The sequence below is a fragment of the Sprattus sprattus genome (assembly GCF_963457725.1).
Source record: "Sprattus sprattus genome assembly, chromosome: 15".
Lineage (NCBI taxonomy): Eukaryota > Metazoa > Chordata > Actinopteri > Clupeiformes > Clupeidae > Sprattus > Sprattus sprattus.
The window spans coordinates 25,681,393-25,700,560 of NC_137913.1; the positions used below are offsets into that span (position 1 = coordinate 25,681,393).

The 19,168-nt window shown below is 42.9% G+C and overlaps 1 long non-coding RNA gene across 1 annotated transcript; it reads left to right on the top strand.

Annotated features, from left to right (window-relative positions):
• Positions 1–5,684: 5,684 nt before the first annotated feature.
• Positions 5,685–6,926, top strand: LOC308376075. Its single transcript, XR_013968904.1, has 3 exons — positions 5,685–5,731; positions 6,349–6,441; positions 6,527–6,926. It is a non-coding gene; the product is annotated as an uncharacterized lncRNA (long non-coding RNA).
• The last annotated feature ends 12,242 nt before the right edge of the window (positions 6,927–19,168 follow it).

Genomic DNA, 19,168 nt, shown 5'->3' on the forward strand with positions numbered 1-19,168 from the left:
TATCTGTGTGATGTCACATGTGTGCGCCAGTGTTTTCAATCACATGCAGGCACCAATGTTGTCAAAGATAATCTGTAACTTGAGGAAGTTGTATTGTTAAACGGTGAGTACTTTGGTAGATTAAAGTGTAAACTTTGAATACAAATGCTAGTACAACTTCTATACGTTATCTGTAAGGTTGTGAGTGTGCAGTGGTAATGTAAGTTGGATTCGTAAAACGTATTTTAGGAAATAAATGACATTGCTTGACGTGTAGCTATTTGTCTTTGTTTTGTTACCGACTTTCACCCTAATAAAAATCTCAACAACGTTTATAGTAGGCTAAGATCTTTAAAAAGAGTCTCATCGGCGCGGAGTGCCAGATTGCGTCCTAGGTGAGGCGCGCCTCATTCACAAAGTGGAGCGTCTCGCCCAGGTGTGGAGTGCCAGACCCGCGTCCTAGGTGAGGCGCGCCTCATTCACAAAGTGGAGAGTCTCGCCCAGACGCGGAGTGCCAGATCGCATCCTAGTCCTTACCTGGCAATTACGTATGACAAAAGCACGGTGGGGATAGCCCTCCCGGAAGCCATAGAGATTGCAATGAGAACCCTGTGGCAGCGGTTACAAACATGAAAATTTCCAATCTGTTGTGAACAAGTGCCCAGTGGTTTGGAGGTTTTCATGTGTTGTTTTGAGAATGTAATTTCTGATTTGTGAAACAATCCAAAGCAATGGAGAAAAACTGTAATTAAGGTAACGAGTGGAGGACAGAGGAGCCTCTTAAAGAAGAAGTTACAGGTCTGTGAAAGCCAGAAATCTTGCTTGTTTGTAGGTGACCAAATACTTATTTTCCACTTATATATATTTATTTATTTACGAAGGGGACTGTCAACCCCAAAACAGTGCACACAACATAAACACATATAACTTAAATGATAACAGATACAGGCCGTACTCACCGGGACTTGAGTAACCTGGCACCCTACTGCTTGGCCTATTAGGCCCAAATATCGGCACCCTCTCCAGGCCCAAGCCAGGCCCCAAACTTGGCCCATGCACTCAGCCCGAAGCTAAGTACATAGCTAGCCGTACCAAACAAAGCAAAACAAAACAAGCACAATATACAAGACACAAAGCACAAAGACACCGTGTCCACACAACTAGACAAAAAAACACTTTCTTTACTCCGGGAAACAGGGAAGGGTTTTATCTCGATACCTCTCTTTGTCAGTGCTCTCATGCCTCTTACAAACAGTCTCTCTTTCTCTACAAATGAGGCACCCTTTAAATAGGGCACAGCCACTTGGGCTTAATTAGGCCACCATGGAAGCAGGGGAGCCCAGACCCAACCATTATGGTGGGGGAGACCAAAAAAGTCTTAAAGGGCACCATTTCTTTTTGCCACAGTGAGGAGGGGGAGAATTCACCTTCTCACAATTATGAAACAGCCATTTTATCTTGAGATAATATAGACAAATAGTAAACAATAAAGATTGATCACACTTTCATATCATATTTCCTTCACTTGTATTTCAATTGTTGCCTTGTTTTTCTGCCCATTGCAAGTGCAAGTGGGTCAGAGCTCAAGAGCCAAGTGTTTGACTGCTACCATGAGAACAACAAATGTCACCCCAATTAAGGGGTCTTTTGTGTTGGCTGCCGTTGTATTGTAGAAATGATTTGAACTTGTTTACTGATTACCTGGAAAGAACCGCAATGGCCTAGCTTCTGATTACACTGAAGAGCTATTATGCTCCTGTGGTTCCCAGGGCCAGATTTGGATCACAAAGTGGTCATGGGGCTTTACTTAGTCAAAGAGCCCCCTCAAAATGATCACACAATGTAAGTACACAATGCATCATGACTATACCACCTTTAACAACATCACATGCACACTTCATGGTGGACTATAGCAGCGTTCCATCAATGGCAACTCATTTTAAACCAACTGTGAGTTTAGATGAGAACTAAGTAGAATGTCACAAACACTCAATAATCCTGTTTAAATGAGTTCAATACAGTACAATATTAATTAAGGTGCACTGGTATGATTCATTAGTAAACAATGTATTTTGTCTGAAGAATAATTTCAAAACTGAGACAAGGACAAAATCTATACTATAGGAAAACAGAAAAAACAAGGTACAACTGTAACCTAAGGAAAGCTGCATACAACACTAATTAAATGTGTTAAAATGTCCAAATGTCTTTTAGTACAGTAGTAGTACACTAGGTCATTCCATAACAACTTAGCTATACAAATTCTTAATGACTACAAGAGAAACCGTGCAATCAGTCCAGCCCACGCCTAATGTATAGTTAGGGGTACTTTTAATTAAACAGGGCCAGGTCGTCGAAAGCAGTGCATTCAGCCAGAGCCTCTGTGATCTTCAGTGCTGTTGTATGGAATCATCTCTGGGATTCTCTCCAGGACCACGTGCATGGTTGGTTGAAGTACATTGTTGCCGGTAGCCAGGCAAGTCATACTCATTACCATTTAATGCCAACCTGTTTTCCTTTTGGTTAATAACAAAATACTCTTAGACTTTCAGAGTGACGGAAGGCTTTGCCAACAATTTGTCAGGTAGAGCACGTTGGAGAGTCAAACTGGTAGGATAGGTAGTTTTTTGGCCAGTTGATTTCTAGTCTGAGAGAACTCTCTATTCTGACATGGGGTCTAATGGCTTCCTTACATCATAGAAATGTTGATTGTTTTGGATGTTTGATTTGTACTTGCATCATGGTATCAGTCTCTCTTCCCATGAGTACAGACACGTGGGCGAATTTACACTGAAGGCCGACTTCCTCTGTCAAGCACGGCCCTGCCAGCCTGTGGGCCCTGGGGCCTCAGCGCTGCCTTGCCCTGGGGCCTCAGCACCGCATTGCCCCGTTGTTAATCCAGCCCTGCTCAGATCACTTCATCAAAGCCTGTTGACTGTTGTAGAGTCTTACTTAAAGGGATAGTTCGGTTTTTAAGACATGAAGTTGTATGGCATCTACATCACCAGTGTAATGCAATCCACGCTGACTTACCTCCGACAGCGTCCTGTGAGCAGAGTTCTCGTCCAGTTTGGGTCAAACCGAAAGTAGTCCGGCAGGTTTCTAGACCCAGGAAAATAAAACGTTTCTCTTCCCAAAACATCATGTGTTCAAAAGAGTGATATATTTGCATCCCAAAACCGTTGTAGTGGAAAAAGTCACACCTCGTTATCACTTGGACCTATTTTCAATACGCTCGATAATGCAATCTCACAGCCAGTCTACCTCTTTGATTCGCGAAAGTTGATTCGCGAAAGTTTGATTCACCAAAGTTGCCTGAGAGAAACGTCCATCACAGGAAAAGGATGCTTTATGTCAATTTGATCAAATGTTGTCTCAGTTTTCATCGTTTTCCTGTGATGGGCGTTTCTCTCAGGCAACTTTGGTGAATCAAACTTTCGCGAATCAACTTTCGCGAATCAAAGAGGTAGACTCTGGCTGTGAGATTGCATTATCGAGCGTATTGAAAATAGGGCCAAGTGATAACGAGGTGTGACTTTTTCCACTACAACGGTTTTGGGATGCAAATATATCACTCTTTTGAACACATAATGTTTTGGGAAGAGAAACGTTTTATTTTCCTGGGTCTAGAAACCTGCCGGACTACTTTCGGTTTGACCAAAACTGGACGAGAACTCTGCTCACAGGACGCTGTCGGAGGTAAGTCAGCGTGGATTGCATTACACTGGTGATGTAGATGCCATACAACTTCATGGGTTAAAAACCGAACTATCCCTTTAAGATTTATCGGCGACTGGTAGTTAGAAGTGTTGGTCCCTGGACTTCGTGACAACAATGCTTTTATCTTTTATTTATTTTTCGAGCACATTCATGCACTTTTCCAGATTCCTTATTTGCTTGTTTATGGCTTTAAGGGTTTTGTGTTTTTAGTTTATTGAAATTATCTTAGGCACACGTTTCAGTGCTTTGGTTACAGAGGATTACGCTTTGTTTGTTTTCCTTTTTCCTTCCTTTGTTCTGTTGTTTCATTGCTATTTGTGTATTTTTGCTTGTGGTGTCCATGTTTATTTTTCCTTTTATTCATTTTCATTTTTACTTTCATCAATGTTTGTTATGATCTCATTCTCTTTATTGATGTTATTATGTTATTAGTTATTATATTATCATTTTCAAAGGAATCGGATTCTTTTTTGGAAAAATAGTTTAGAAATAAAGTTGATTTTATTGTAATTTTAAATGTACACATCCTTCAGAGACCAACAAAGATGAAACAGTGACCCCCATTGCTTACTGGTTGTATGTACACAGGAGGCAGCTCAATCACTGATGTTCTAGGTTTCAGTAATCTAGGTCAAACCACTTCTGACCTCTGACCTAGAATTTTATGGCCTAAGGGCCTAACTGATTGCTAGAAGATATCCTTGTTTAACCTTGGATATGCTGAAATTCTAGAAAACAGGGCATGTATTGCCAAAATGTCACTAATACATTTTACAACAAATATATGCTTTGAGTCTCTCCTTAAAACAATCGTATAACATGAGATTTACATTTATTTACATGAGATGATTATATATTCTCAGACTGAGATATTCAAAGACTGTTTTTCTCCTAAACCCGATGGCTGTTGTTCTCTCTCCACAAAGCTATAGCCTCACTACACAGTTGTGCTCTGAGCCTTGGGGAGTGGACCAGGCCAGCACACGAGATGCTCACTCTTTAATAATCAGTGCAAGAGCCCTGGAGACCACAAGCAGAAATGCTGATGGCACACATCAAACCCTGCGCATGCTGCAGTGGCGCTGACCCCTCAGAGTGATTTTAACCGTGGCTCTCCACTTGAGAGATGGCGCCATCTGGTGGCCAACTACCTTTATTACGTTACATTTGTTACGGCCCATGCAGATTGGGATACACATTGGAATCAGTGCAAAGCTTTGCAATGCAATGTTCAGTTTCCTTGTCGATTGAGTACCAGCTGTCTCAAATGGTGCAGGAAGAAAAGGGATTTGACCTGAACCAGCGCACATTCCCAATGGCTGATGACCACACACCTACTAAACCAGTGACGGTCAAAATCCAAAAACAGAACTCCAACTAAAGGTTTGAGGGCCAGGTGGAGGCACTGATGTAAGTGTTCATTTGTGAGTGTGCTCCTGTATTTGTTTTTCACCATATTCATGGTTGAAAAGGCAGACTCACAACAGTATGTTGAGGTATGCACGCTCTTGTTGCGTGGCTGATCTAACTATTACACTGCATGTTGCTTGGTAGGGTGATTGCAGTTGGTTTGTTTTTCTGGCCCTAACCTCAGAGTTCTGGGAGTAATGTTGTTGGAAGTGTGCATGCTTTGTTTCATAGTGATGTTTCACGTTACCACTTTTGACAAGGGCAACCGTCTCGTTGCAGATTAAACACATCGGTTTTGTGCTCCCCACAGGCAGCACAAATGCATACTTGTCAGTCCACTCTGTCTTAAATTCGCAATTTAAATAAAGAAAAAGGAAGTTTTTTCTGTTTGATGCTGCAATCTTTCTTTATTCCAGTGAAGTACAGTAACAAAGCATTCTCTGTTATCAGCTGTACAAATCTGAACAACCAGCATCTGTCATTGATCTCATGTCTATGACCTGTTGGATTCCCCTACCCCTCCCTGTATTGGCTATAAAAGCTGGAGGCATAACCGACCTTCATCAGTCTGATTACAGACACTCTCCTACCAGTCTAAGATCATCTGTCCAGCGTTCACCTTGTGAGTATGTGCATACAGGGCCGTAACCAGGGTTTGAAAATCAGTCAGGTCGTGAGAAGGCGTTAATAATGTTTTATAAACTATATGTAATGGCTATTTTGCTTGCGATTGAGATCCTTTGTGTGTATAAAATGTAACCTACATGTGTCAAGGAGTGTCTTCAGTTCCTGGCTTACAAAAGAAACAGACAAATAGAATTGTCTGAACATTTTTGACATTGTTTTAAACACTTACTACATTTGTTTTCTGTAGGTTTGGACATTGTTTAATTAGACCTCATCGTCAATGTGTTGATAGTTTAGTTGTTTTACTGTAAGGTAGTTGAAAAGAATGGAAGTATTTATTATTGTCATCCAATATAGGCCAAATATTTTTTTACAGCCAGCTTGCTACATTTTTCAGTGTGTTACCGCTCAACTGTACCCTAGGTTCATTTCAAGGGTAAGATGCTGTATATGTGTGTATTTACTTCATCAAATTTAAATCTGGATTTCTTAAACCAGCTTCTGTATTACTCGATGACCATGTAAAATGCTCGGAAGCATATTTTTGTGATTGCATTGGAATGTGTTGGTATTGTTTGCCATAACTTGTTGATCTCGGAAATGTTCCCCAAGGAGATGAGCGGAAACAGGCTTACTGCACCTGGCCAACTGTACCCAGGAGACTTCCTGAGATCAAACAATAATGCTGCCACAGCAACATTTTTGGTACAGTTTATTATGTATAACAATAACCTTAAACTCCCTGATTATTTGAAATGAAGTATTCTTGACTCCTGCCTTTTCATCACAGGCTAATGGGAACTTTGTTGTCACAACCACAAAGCAAGTTTGGGAAACTAGCTCAACAGGAAATGGAGGTGCCTTCATAATCATGCAGAGCGATGGCAACCTGGTCATATACGACGGCAACGACAAACCCGTGTGGGCCACCGACACTGGCGGGAAGGGTGGGCCAGCATCCCAGCTCTGCTTGTCCGATGACGGGCAACTACAAATACTTGATGGTGGAAAACTGATCTGGAGTCGCCACTAAATGATGTTCATCCTCCTGTTCCTGATGCACCACACTGAGACAAGCAGATTGGGATTCTAAATTGTTTTCTAGTCATCAGCATCAGCACTGTTAAATGAAGTTGAATTATTTGATTAATGATGAAGTGATTGACCTGAAATAAAAACCTAAAGATGAATATCTGTAGCTTGTTTTGGTTTTCTTAAATGGAGGGCGATCTCCATGTCCTAACTTAGGCCTCCTGTTTTTAAAGCTAATACAGGAAGGGTTGGAGAGTTCCACAGAACACGTGATGCTCTCTGAAATCTATAAAAAAGGTTTATTTTTGATCACACTCATTTGTCTCTCCTACCTTACTTCCTCATTTTCTGTCTTCAAATATTAGCGCTTCCATGATGGAAATTAGGAAATTAAACCCTTACCTTTTGGATCAGAAACTCCCAAACGAGGCATCCACAGTCTTGAGGAAATGTTTAGGGGATATGGTCCCATTCTTAGAGATGAAGCACATACTGGCATTCAGACGGAATGTAACCAATGTAGAATGTTCTACATCCAGGGCTTGGTGCTTGTTTTGGTTTTCTAAAATAATTGAGTGACATCCCTCCATGCCCTTATTGAGCAATGGCTCTTTGTATCAAACACAATAGAAAGTTAAACATGTCTGTTACACCAGCAGTGTGGAAACATTGGACTTGGTGTGAATGTGATTCTTTCTTTTGAGGGAGGAATTCACAGGAGTATGAACTTACTTAGAAAGTGTGTGAAAGCCACGAATATTCAATAGGCGGACTCCAGTCCGGACCCAGACGCAATCAAATTTGGACCTAAGCCAAAATCAACATTCTAATATATTCATGATCGAAGCGATTTTTCTTTGGTGCGTGATTTCGCGATATATATTTTTTTACTACTTGATGTGGTTTCTATCTTCCTTGTTCAATCCAAAGGTCCAATCAGGAGCTGTTATAACAACATCGCTAAGACAACTCACTCACTCAATTTTGGCCGTGAGCTCTGTGGGTCACACAGGTTGTGTGGGTTATTGGCAACAACGCGGGCAGATCGATTTGTAAACGGTATCGGTTTCTTTGCAAACGAAAATCATGGCGTGTTCCAAACCCAACAACAAGTGAACATTTGACTGCTGTTAGACTCAGTATGGACTGGTCACAGTTGAACTAACTACCATATCCTGCATTCTGTACATTGCTCTTAAACATAATTTAAAGATGTACTTTTTTAAATACCGTTTGGTTTTTATCTTACATTTAGTTTGACTGATACTTTCATTCATTAACTACTCATTGAATTCCTTGTGTGCCATTATACTTTGCCATAATATTAAACACTGCAGGATAATACCGGAGGTCATTTCAATATTTGATGGCATCAGATTAATCACATTTTTCTGTGATATTTACTTTGTGCATTTTCGGTCCCATAGAAACTGAATGTTGTGTTTCCATCGATTTTTGGCTATCTTGCACTACTCAAGGTGAGGCCCAGCTGATCAGACGGATGGAGTATGATGAGCAGAATGGAAGGATCATGGCCAGGGTTCTCTTTAGATGCAGTGTGCTGCAGGATCTCTCCAGAAGAAAGAGAAAAAGAGAGACAGAGAAAGAGAGAAGCAGGAGGACTGCGCTGCAAGGGCGAAACACAGAGCAGACTCATTCGCAGATGGAATTCGCTCGCTCCCGCCGGAGTTCCCCCGAGCCCCTCTGTGTAGGCGTGGAACATCTCCCCAGTGCCGACGTGCTCTCCATATCCAGTCCTCTCCTCTCTCCCGAGACCAAGAGGAAACTGAACTCACTCCTGAATACCCCTCCCCCTTCCATCCTCTCTCCTCCAGCAGCACATCTGGAGAAACTACACTCTCCGTGTTACAAATTACAGCCTGAATCCCTCCTCTGCCACCCACTTCTCTTCAGGGGGAAGGTTTTCTTTTGACACAGCGGGAGAGAAAGAGAAAGAGGAAGAGAGAAAAGAACAGAGAAAGGACACAGATGAGTAATTGCTGGTTGTGGTAAGGGGAGAAAAGGAAATTGTGGCACAATTTGCAACTAGTACTTGCAACAGAGTTATTTTAGTGAGGTGTTGATCACTTTTCCATTTCTATGTTTCTTATGTTTTCATTGTTTTATACCCCCTCCTTGCATTGTATAAAACTGCTGTCTCACTCCAGTTTAATGTGAATTCCCCTAAAAGAAATCCATTAGACAAAGTAAGCATGCAATCATGGCACAGCAAAATAATACACAGTATCTTATATTCAAACCACATGTTTCATGTTGTCATATTACACTATTCACATTGCTGAGTAGATGTGAAAAGGCCAGTAATGTTGTCTGCACGTCTGTGAGGCTGTGTGTTTTCCCAGAGCTTTTGAAATACTCCGCCACAGCCTAGTCTGTGTTCATACTCTTTCATATTCTTTCAAACACAAGCAGCCTTAGCTTGTTACTACAGAGCTGTTTTCCAAGTGAGCGGGTTTTAGGGGAGAGCTAGTGCTGGAGACATTGCCAGGAGACATTACCAAGGCTGCTGGCTTCACTCACTTATGAATGAAATGGAAAAACTCCAAACAGACAGAGGGACTGCAATTATAGCGCTATAATGGCTTTGAAATATATCATGCATACACACTGCATATTATGATATAGTCCATAATACATATGCACTAATAGCTAAATGGAAGATGTGAATATGTGAAACAGAAAGATTCAGAAAGTTCAATGAATCAACATTGTCATTCCTACTGGAACAGGGATATTTGAAATATTTTGAGTAGACACCATCCCTGGGTCTCACAGGGGAATTCTTGGCAATGCTGTCAGATACTGCTAAAGAGATGGCAAAAGAGTGGCCAAGAGTCCTACCCCTGGGCAACAGAACGGTGACCAACACTGGTGCTAATGTGGTTGTGGAATAACAGCAGAACGAAAACAGACAAAAGACCAGTTAGAAGGGTTTTTTTAAAAAGAGGAAAGCAGTGTCATAGCTTGTTGAGTCAATACATGAATGAAGACACCAAATGAATGCTTTAGTATTTTTTGGCCCCACTAATACCACAGTAATAGATTGACTGTGTATCACTAATTGGGTATCCGTTTACTTTACATATTTAAAAATCAGCATTCATATAGACAGACTTTGGCAGTGATGAGTATCTATAGAAAATGTCTTTCTTTAGGTTATACAAGGGTCATACAGAGCAACTTAAGCCCTTCAGCATGTACATTCTTATTCTCACAACAATGAATTACAAAGGTGTCCTCCAGTGGGGTCACAGATAGAGGTGTTCAGGTACTTTTCTGACAATTTACTCTGAAACAATGCACCTGATTGCTGCATCCTTGTTTCATTAAGCGATGACCGGCACTGATGTAGAAGCAGAAGAAAATATCCCCTCTCCATCAAAGTCTAATAGGCCTTCAAAGGCTTGTAAATGATTTTGAAGATGAATGGGACTGGGTCTAGTTCATTTTTTTGCCGTGTAATGGGCCCTAATACAATAATCTTTTTCGGAGCTCGCAGTATGTGTGCACATGTCTCGGTCAATGGAGCGCCAGCATCCAGCTCTGATCCATCACCACTAGAGATGGTTTTGCCCCAACATCCTCTAACCTCCCCCCTCCCCTCCATCCTCTGATCGCAGTGATGGGGTGCGCTGCATCTGTCACGCCCCTGGCTCCATCATATTTGTTCGGTGGCGCAGGAGGGGAAAAAAACAGACGAGGACGTTTGGGGACAGCGCTGACAAACGAGCGGGTTCAGGCTAGCGTGCGCAGACACTGATAGCTCAATAACACTGATGCTAAGGAGGAGCAATGGCTCTATTATCCGTGTGTATTGCGTTGGCTCCGGTATGGATGGCCCAGCAGGGGATAAGAGGTTGTGATGTACTCTACAGAGTTCACACAGCGTTGAGCAGGATGTAGTACAGGAACACTTCCTTTTCACTTGCATTCCTTTTACTAAATATCTTTTTTACACATCCCATGTAACCGTTATAAAGAAAAACAACATAAACATTTACTTGGACTATTCCCCTACTACTACATGAAGAAGTGGATGCTTTCATTCAAGTGGAAATAAACTGTACATTTTGTATTCAAGCGTGGATGTGACCACATTAGGGATGTGCATCTTCATCACTGAGGACGATGTGATACACATTTCGATGCACTGCCAACAATCCGATACATTAAAGATACATAAAAGCAGCTATAATGCGATACGATACGATTCACCCCTATTGCGATGCAGTACGATTCGACACGATGCGATTTAAACGAGATGCGATGCAAAAGAATATAATTCTATGCAATTTAATATGTTACATAATGATTCATTTATTTGTCATACAACAAATCATCAGCAAGGTCTCTAACAAAAGATAACATGTATGTGTATGTGGTAGGGTGATTCCCGCTAATTAGCAGCTCCACCCATACCATTCCCGTTTCTCTACTAGACTGGGCCTATTTAAACACGCAGGTGTTTGCAGTTACATCGTCTGCAGCCCAGAGTAGTGTTGAAACGTTGTCTGCTGTTTGAGCTTGTGGGAAAAGCTTGCTGGTGTGGCTTGCTTCTAGCTCGTGGTTCTTGGAACTCATTAAGAGACGTGGAGTTGAATTTTGGATTCATCGCGTTCCATAACAAGCTCTTATCTGGGACCGGTGAAGGTGTATGGACTGCTATGGTCTCCTGGCACTATAACTAAAATACAGCGTTACAGAGGCATGTTGGCTGCTGCTTTGCTGCATTTGTCTGCGACCATCCTGTGCTGCGTTTTCACTACGCGACGCTGCTTTGTTGTGGGCTACTTTTGCTTACACTGCTTGGCTTCACGGCTTGGCTTCACGGCTTGGTGTCACGCCTTGGGAGTTACCGTCTGTTTAATTAAACAGAGCTACTAAGCGTCTGACGTGCTCCAGGCAGGCTGTATTGTGTAGTTGTGGCGTGTCTGGTGTATTCTGTGTATTGTATGCTTGAGGTGTGTAAGGGCGTGTGCAATTTTGGACCATTATTAAACTTGTATTGTTATAATTATATGATTCACTGTACTGGTTGACTTCCCACACTGTCGGAATAATATTAGTGTATTTATTGTTGTTGTGTTAGCCCAGAGTGTTAACCCTGCAAACAGGGGACGTCCCCAGGACGTTAACAGGAAATTCGCAACGTCCCCAATCGTCCCCAATTGGTCCCCGCCACAACGTTCGCTAGAGGACGTTACCAGAACTTTTTTGACGTTCGTAGCAAGTCTACATTTGGTCCTTCTGTGACGTTCGCATGAGTCTTAAATCGGACTTTTAGGGAACGTTCTAATTTGGTCTCTCAGCACACGTCCCCAGGACGTCCTTCAAAAACGTCCCCGTAACCTTTACCTGTGGTCCTCTGCGTGACGTTCTTATGAGCCTTAGGGAACATTCTGATTTGGTCTCTCGGCACACGTCCCAAGGACGTCCTTCAAATATGTCCCCGTAACCTTTACCTGTGGTCCTCTGCTGGACGTTCGCATTCGGTCCCTCCAAAACGTCCCCTTGACGTCCTCTGATGGTCCTCTCTGAATCAGAGGTTCCGCTAGAGAAAAATGTTTTTCATTTGCCAGACATTTTAATGATAAGCCGGCCAAATATCTATTTCTGCTTCTAAATTAGCCTATTGAAGAAAGCTGACGGCCTGCGTAGCTTAAATTATAACATAATCAGGTAGTTTAGAAGGCAACATGTTTATTTTCCTAAGTTTACCATGGGAACAGAAAACATTAATGTCTGATGCGCGTCAATAAGTGGCCTTTAATCACAACCTGCTGTGGCGTTAAAATGAGCGCCGCAACATGGTCATTGCTCTGTTCAATGAGAGCAGAGATTCTAAAATTATTCGACCCTCTTGTGAATCCTTTGCATCGCCTTTTCGCAGTGCTAACACAACATTTCACTATGACTATCAATTACCTCGCACCTTAGCCAAGAGAACTTGTCACTCCATAACGACATAAACGCCCGACATTTCGGCCTTTTCTCTGGTGAAGCTGTTTGAACATCTAGGGCTTCAGGTATTCAGTGTTTGGAAAGTTCACTTTCTACATGAATAAGTTCAGTTCATTGTCCATAATTCAAAATTTTGAACTAAGTTCACAGCTCCAATTTTCAATATGCTGCGAGTGCGAGCTATAATTTTTCCAAATCTCTGTCTGCAATACCGCTCTCGGCTCCTACGCAACTCTGACGCGCTCACGCACGGGCATAGACAGTATAATGAAATGAAACGCGTTCAGGCGCAACACTGCAGGTATTACAGGTTCATCCTCGTCAGACTGTTTACCCTCATCAGTTGTGTTTGGCCTCTGAAAAAAGCTTTTAAGGCTAGTCTGCTTGGCCATGTTGGATCCTTCTCACTCAGTGGCTTCTTGTTTGTAACCGAGGGTTTGCGCTTTATTTAAAATGCAGCATATGCGTGTTGTTAAATAACTTTCTAACGGCAGATTAGCCTGTTCCTTTCAAACATAAGAAGGGAAGTGCACGTTTGCTTTATAGGCCTAAATATTAGGATTGTTGTCAAATCCAGATTGTGTTTGCGAGACGGGTTTTTTAAGAAATTCCTATCAGACAATTTGACCGGTGAGCTCTACGTTCTGTTGCAGCATCTTTGAAGGCCTGTAGAAAGCTCAATGTTAAAGCTAGAGACTTGATAGACTTTCCTATGTATGCTTTGTATTGGAATCATGCAGGCATTACATTTATAGCACAGATCAGTAGAGAAGCATTCATATTTATTTTATTTCATCATTCTTAGTTTGGCTAGTTATTTTGCCTCCCTGCCCGCACGTCCGTGACGTGCCATGGATGTTAATTAAAAAAGGAATCAGTACGGAAAACCCTAAATGCGTAGTGACTGAGATCGCTACAATATACTTTTCCTCAAACCCTCGTAAAAAATGACTAAGTTTGTTGGCTGTCTCACAGAGTGGTAAACGTGTTAAAGTGACAAAATAATAAGCAGACAGTGGTAGTACAGTAGGTAGAGAAGTGGTTTAGAAATAGGAAGGTTAACGGTTCAATTCCCATGCCTCTCAATCAGTTTGTAAGCGCGCGTGTGTCTGTGTCTTTGTATATCATATGAAATATGCTATATAAATAAACTTGAACTTGATTGTGTGTGCTCCCTGTAAGCAAAATGACGGCTCCGCAATCTATTATTATTTAATTTTTTTCATTTAGCTCAGCAAAAACGGGCGTTACCCCCACCGTGCCTGCTACGTCCGCGGTGCGTCCTTGAATAACGTCCCCAGGACGTCTAAAACACGTTTCCCAGAAGTCACCACAATGCCCTCAGGACGTTCTTGCAACTTCCTGCAGAACGTCCCCAGGACCTATAGATACACGTTTTCCAGACGTCACCGCAATGTCCTGGGGACGTTCTTGCAACGTCCTGCAGAACGTCCCTAGGGCCTATAGAAAATGTTTCCAAATTGTCACCGCAACGTCCTCGGGACGGTCTTGGAGCGTCGTGCAAAACGTCCTAGAGTTGTCAAGGGAACCATACACATTTACGTTTTTAGAACGTTCAAAGAGACCATTACAGGACGTTGAGGGGACGTAATTTTGCTTACAGGGAGAGGCCTTAGCACCGTGTAGTCGGCCCACCACATTTGGCGCTGCGAGCAGGGTCAATGCAGAGATGTGTTTTTCCTCCACTGCATAGTATAGTAGGAGGTTTGAGCTCAGTCGTATACCATCTACTTGGTATTTTCTTTTGTGTTGCACTTCGTCCTGAGTGATTCTGTTTTTTTTTGTGTAGTGGTTGTGTGAGTGAGTGGGTGTTCTGTTCAAAGCACAAGTAACCAAATTACCTGGACAGTCACAGGATCAGCGTAGGCAGGCGGAAAACTTAGTGCTTGGCTCACAGGCCTCAGAAAATAGTGGTGACCAGGCCATTTCAAACTTATTAGGAAATTGCCCTTCTGTCTCTGTTACTATGGATGGGTTGGAGATTCCATGTTTATTAGACACTGGGGGCCTGATTTACTAACAGGATTGCGCCCATTTCTGGCGTAAAATAGCGGTCGTAAACATAAAATGGTATTTACTAAGGGGGCGCATTTGAGCAGAGTCGCATATTAATGCTTTGAGGGTGTGTCCTGCCAACAGGTGGGATGGCACGGAGACGTGGGTGGTAACGTAGGCGTGAAGCGCACTTTAATGGGAGGAGTGCGCCTAATGATGTATTGCGTGGTATTTAATAAACTGCCTGGCGAGCGCACGTCTCCGATTTGCGTGCTAATTCTCCGCCTCATAAAAGCACGTCTTAACCAGGAAGCGCATTTCCATTGAGTCTGAAAACATTAATATGGCAGCAGTGATAACAGCAAGGCGAAGAAAGAAGACAGAGACAGCGCACAGAAATATTTTTTTCAACTCGTATAACACATTTTCAGTTAAGCAAACCCCAAATCATTAGACGGTACAGGTTAACCAGCCACGCAATACTTCAATTACTGGACCAGATCAGAGAGACATCCAACCCTCCACCCAGCGATCACATTCCATTCCACCAGTTGTTAAAACTAATTTGCAAATATTGGCCTCCGGATAATTTCAACCAGTTTGTGGAAAAGTGAATTCCCCTTTCCACCGTCAACATTAACATTGACTTATAACTCACGTTGCCCCGCAGACACAGGAGAAAGACACTTCACTCTCGTTGCCCGCAGGAGCGAGAGAGAGAGAGAGAGAGGCATTGAACTTGCGCACACACACACACACCCACACACACACAGAGCCATGACTATCGCTAGCTACCCATACAATGCCGCGAGTTCGGCTCTGAACGCAATTGTGGACTTTGAAATCGCAAACTTTCCGAACGTAATCAGAACCATTGATTGCACCCACGTCCATATATATTGTAGTGAACCCATGTCCCTTGTAGAAATTATTTATCTCGCCATGTACACATCTATATTGTTATAATAGACAGTTTATGCATTAATGCCACCAATAGCATATTCTTTATAATCGTGTTCTTTTAAACATCTCGCTGTAGGTGATGGCAGGCAGAACAACAATATAGCAGCGCACACATTGAATCAGGTTCAGTGATTGAGCGAACGTGAACCAATATATATATATATATCTCCACCTCGCTGAACCTTCATTTTCTCTTCCTAAATAAATACCACGGAAAATGCGCAAAAATACCGTGCGTTAATGTGCGACAGCAGTTTAAGCAGCGGTCGCAGTGTTAGTAAATCAGGCCCTATATAGGGCGGAGTAAACACAGATTGCCCAGCGCGATCTGGTTTGATAAATACCAAGTAAAATGTGCAAAAACACTGTGCGTTAATGTGCGAGCGCAGTGTAAGCAGCGGTCGCATGTTAGTAAATCAGGCCCTGGGTCTATGGTCACTACTCTTTCTGAGAGTTTCTTTAGACAACGTTTTGAGCCATGGGGCAAGGAGAAGTTGCATAGTTGTGGGTGGTTACAACTCCGTGCTGCCAACGGACTACAAATTCCATACGTGGGATATCTAGAGTTAGATTTTGTCGTACTAGGGAAACCGATTTTTAACCAAGGGGTGTTGATTGTAAAAGACCTGCCTAGCCCATCCTCTGACGGTAGACTACCTGGCTTGTTGGGGCTGAATGTCATTCAGGAATGCTATCAGGAACTTTTTAACCAGCATGGCACTAATTTATTTGATCTTCAAAGTGTGCGGACAGCCCCAGCATGGCAGTGTGCTCATACAATATTGCCAACAGGTGAGGAGTGAGGCCCCAGGGGCTGGGGAAAGACAGGCTAAGGTTGAAGGTAGGACAGCGGTGCGGGTACCCGCTGATTCCTTGCGTTTTGTAGCCGTAACCTGTTCCTTATCTGTTGGGGCAAACTCCATGATATTGTTCGAGCCCCTAAAGAAGCAGAACTTATTGCCGGCAGGCCTACTGGCCTCGGTGTCACTGGTCCCAGTTACCAGGGGTGTTGCCTATGTGCCCATAGTCAATGTGGGGGAGCAAGTAGCTCTAATACAACCACATGTTGCAGTTGGGACGTTATGCCCAGTTCAGGCAGTGGAAATGTCGGATGGGGTTGTTACGGTGTCTGCTGTAGAACAGGTCATAGCTCAAGCAGTAAATCCCTCCCAGGGTGTGGGAATTGACCGAGTAGGGAAGATGATCGATGACACAGACTTGTCCAGGCTTTCAAACACTGAGCAGGCCCAGGTGCAGGAGCTATTATATAAACATAAGTCTGTGTTTGCAGCTGAAGAGGGTGATTTGGGCTGTACAGGGCTCATCACTCAGGAGATCCCCGTATTGGACAGTGCACCGATACGCCAGCATTATCGCCGCATACCCCCTGCAGATTATGAGGCGGTTAAACAACATATCCACCAGCTGATGCAAAATCAGATAATACGAGAGAGCAGTAGCCCTTATGCCTCTCCTATAGTGATCGTGAGGAAGAAGGATGGCCAGATCCGTTTGTGCGTCGATTACCGCCAACTAAATAGTAAGACCAGGAAGGACGCTTTTCCTCTGCCCCGCATTGAGGAAACACTGGATGCTCTGTGTGGGGCTAAGTGGTTCTCCACACTGGACTTTGCTGAGGGGGATAAGAGCAAGACTGCCTTTTGCACGCCTTTTGGGTTGTTTGAATTCAACCACATGCCCTTTGGATTATGCAATGCCCCAAGCACATTTCAACGTCTTATGAGCGTATGTTTGGTGACCAGCGGTTTCAAACATTGCTGCTCTATCTGGACGATATTATCATCTTTTCGTCCACTGTTGAGCAACAGTTGGAGAGGTTAGAAATGGTGCTCACCCGACTGAAACAAGAAGGCCTTAAGGCTAAATTGGAAAAATTTAGTTTTTTCCAACAGCAGGTGACCTACTTGGGGCATGTTGTCTCTAAAGATGGTGTGTCTACCGACCCAGCCAAGATCAGTGCAGTATCTGAGTGGAGGCGTCCTACTAATGTCACCAAGCTGCGGTCCTTTTTAGGATTTGCAAGCTATTATAGGCGATTTGTGGAAGGCTTTGCTAAGCTTGCTGCCCCATTACATCGCCTTGCACTGCACGAAAAGCAAGATTATCGGGCCCGTAAACGCTGTGATACTGCCGCGAATGATATGCATTCCTGGTTGATATCGGACATTCCCCCGAAATTTCCGTCTGCCGCAAATTCACGGAATTTCCCGAATACAGACCAAGAAGGGAGAGGGTGGCGATGTGTTAATTCTCACCTCCGCTGACAGAGGTGTGAAAGGCTCTTATTAGCATATTGACTGTAGCCTCACACACAATGCAGCCATTGGTTGAGAATGACCATGATTTAAAATGTAACCGTCTTGTGATTGGGGAAAGAGATTCTTCCCTATTGGTCAACTTTCAACTGACAAAATCGTAGCCCCTCCCATTAACGGCTATTGCCTCATAAAAACGAATTTAATAATTTATGTTTGATAATATTATAATAATATAGGCTACTAATAATGGTTATCTATGAAATAAATGAATTTCTTATTAATCATTTAAATAATCATAATCATAGTAGGCCTAATAGAAAGGCAGTTGCTTTAGACAAATCGAGCTTTAGTCAGGAATTGAAAACCAAAGCTTTATTTACACAGAAAAACAGAGAAAAGAAAAAACAGCAGCAGCAATAACAGCAACACAGCACTGGGACAAAATATTTTTGCAACGGCTTTAATAGTGACGGAAATGTCTCTTTGCAGCCTCAGAGTCATACACTGGTGATGGTAGTCTTGGCGACGGTGTGCCGACACGAAGCCTTCTATGGTGCGTCAGCGCATATCTCGGGTCCAGGTCGAGTCTTCCCTGCAGAGCCGCACACAGGTCGGAGCTTCTGAAAACTGGCTGCCGGACGATCCAGACAGTTTCCCCAGAAAGGTCCAGAGTTACGTCCTCCCATAGGTCCATTTCGTCCCTCGTCAAGACAGTCATCCTCGCCTCCAACAGCTGTAAAGATAAACCAAATTAGTGCCGCTGTGCTGACACAACAATAACGCATATTTCTATAGGCTACTTCGTCCATCAAATGTGTTTAACGGCTGGGATGTACATTTCCTTTTAAAGGACATCGTTTCTGATGGAAAAACGTCACATTTTATTAACACGATTACATAGGACCATGCGCTGCAATTACTGTAGCCTACAGCTGATCTAATCCTTATCAACCTGGCCGCTGCCTGGGCTGCAAGGCTTGGCTGGCTGTACCGGTAATTTCTTCGGACAGTCTCGTAATACGTCTTACAAGCCGCTGGACAATAAATAATTAAGTTAAAAGTTAGAGTTAGGCTAAGTAAAAAGTTAAATAACAGATAACATCGTTGTGCTACCTCAGATGCCACAGATAACAACAAACTGAAAACAAAAGTAATATAGC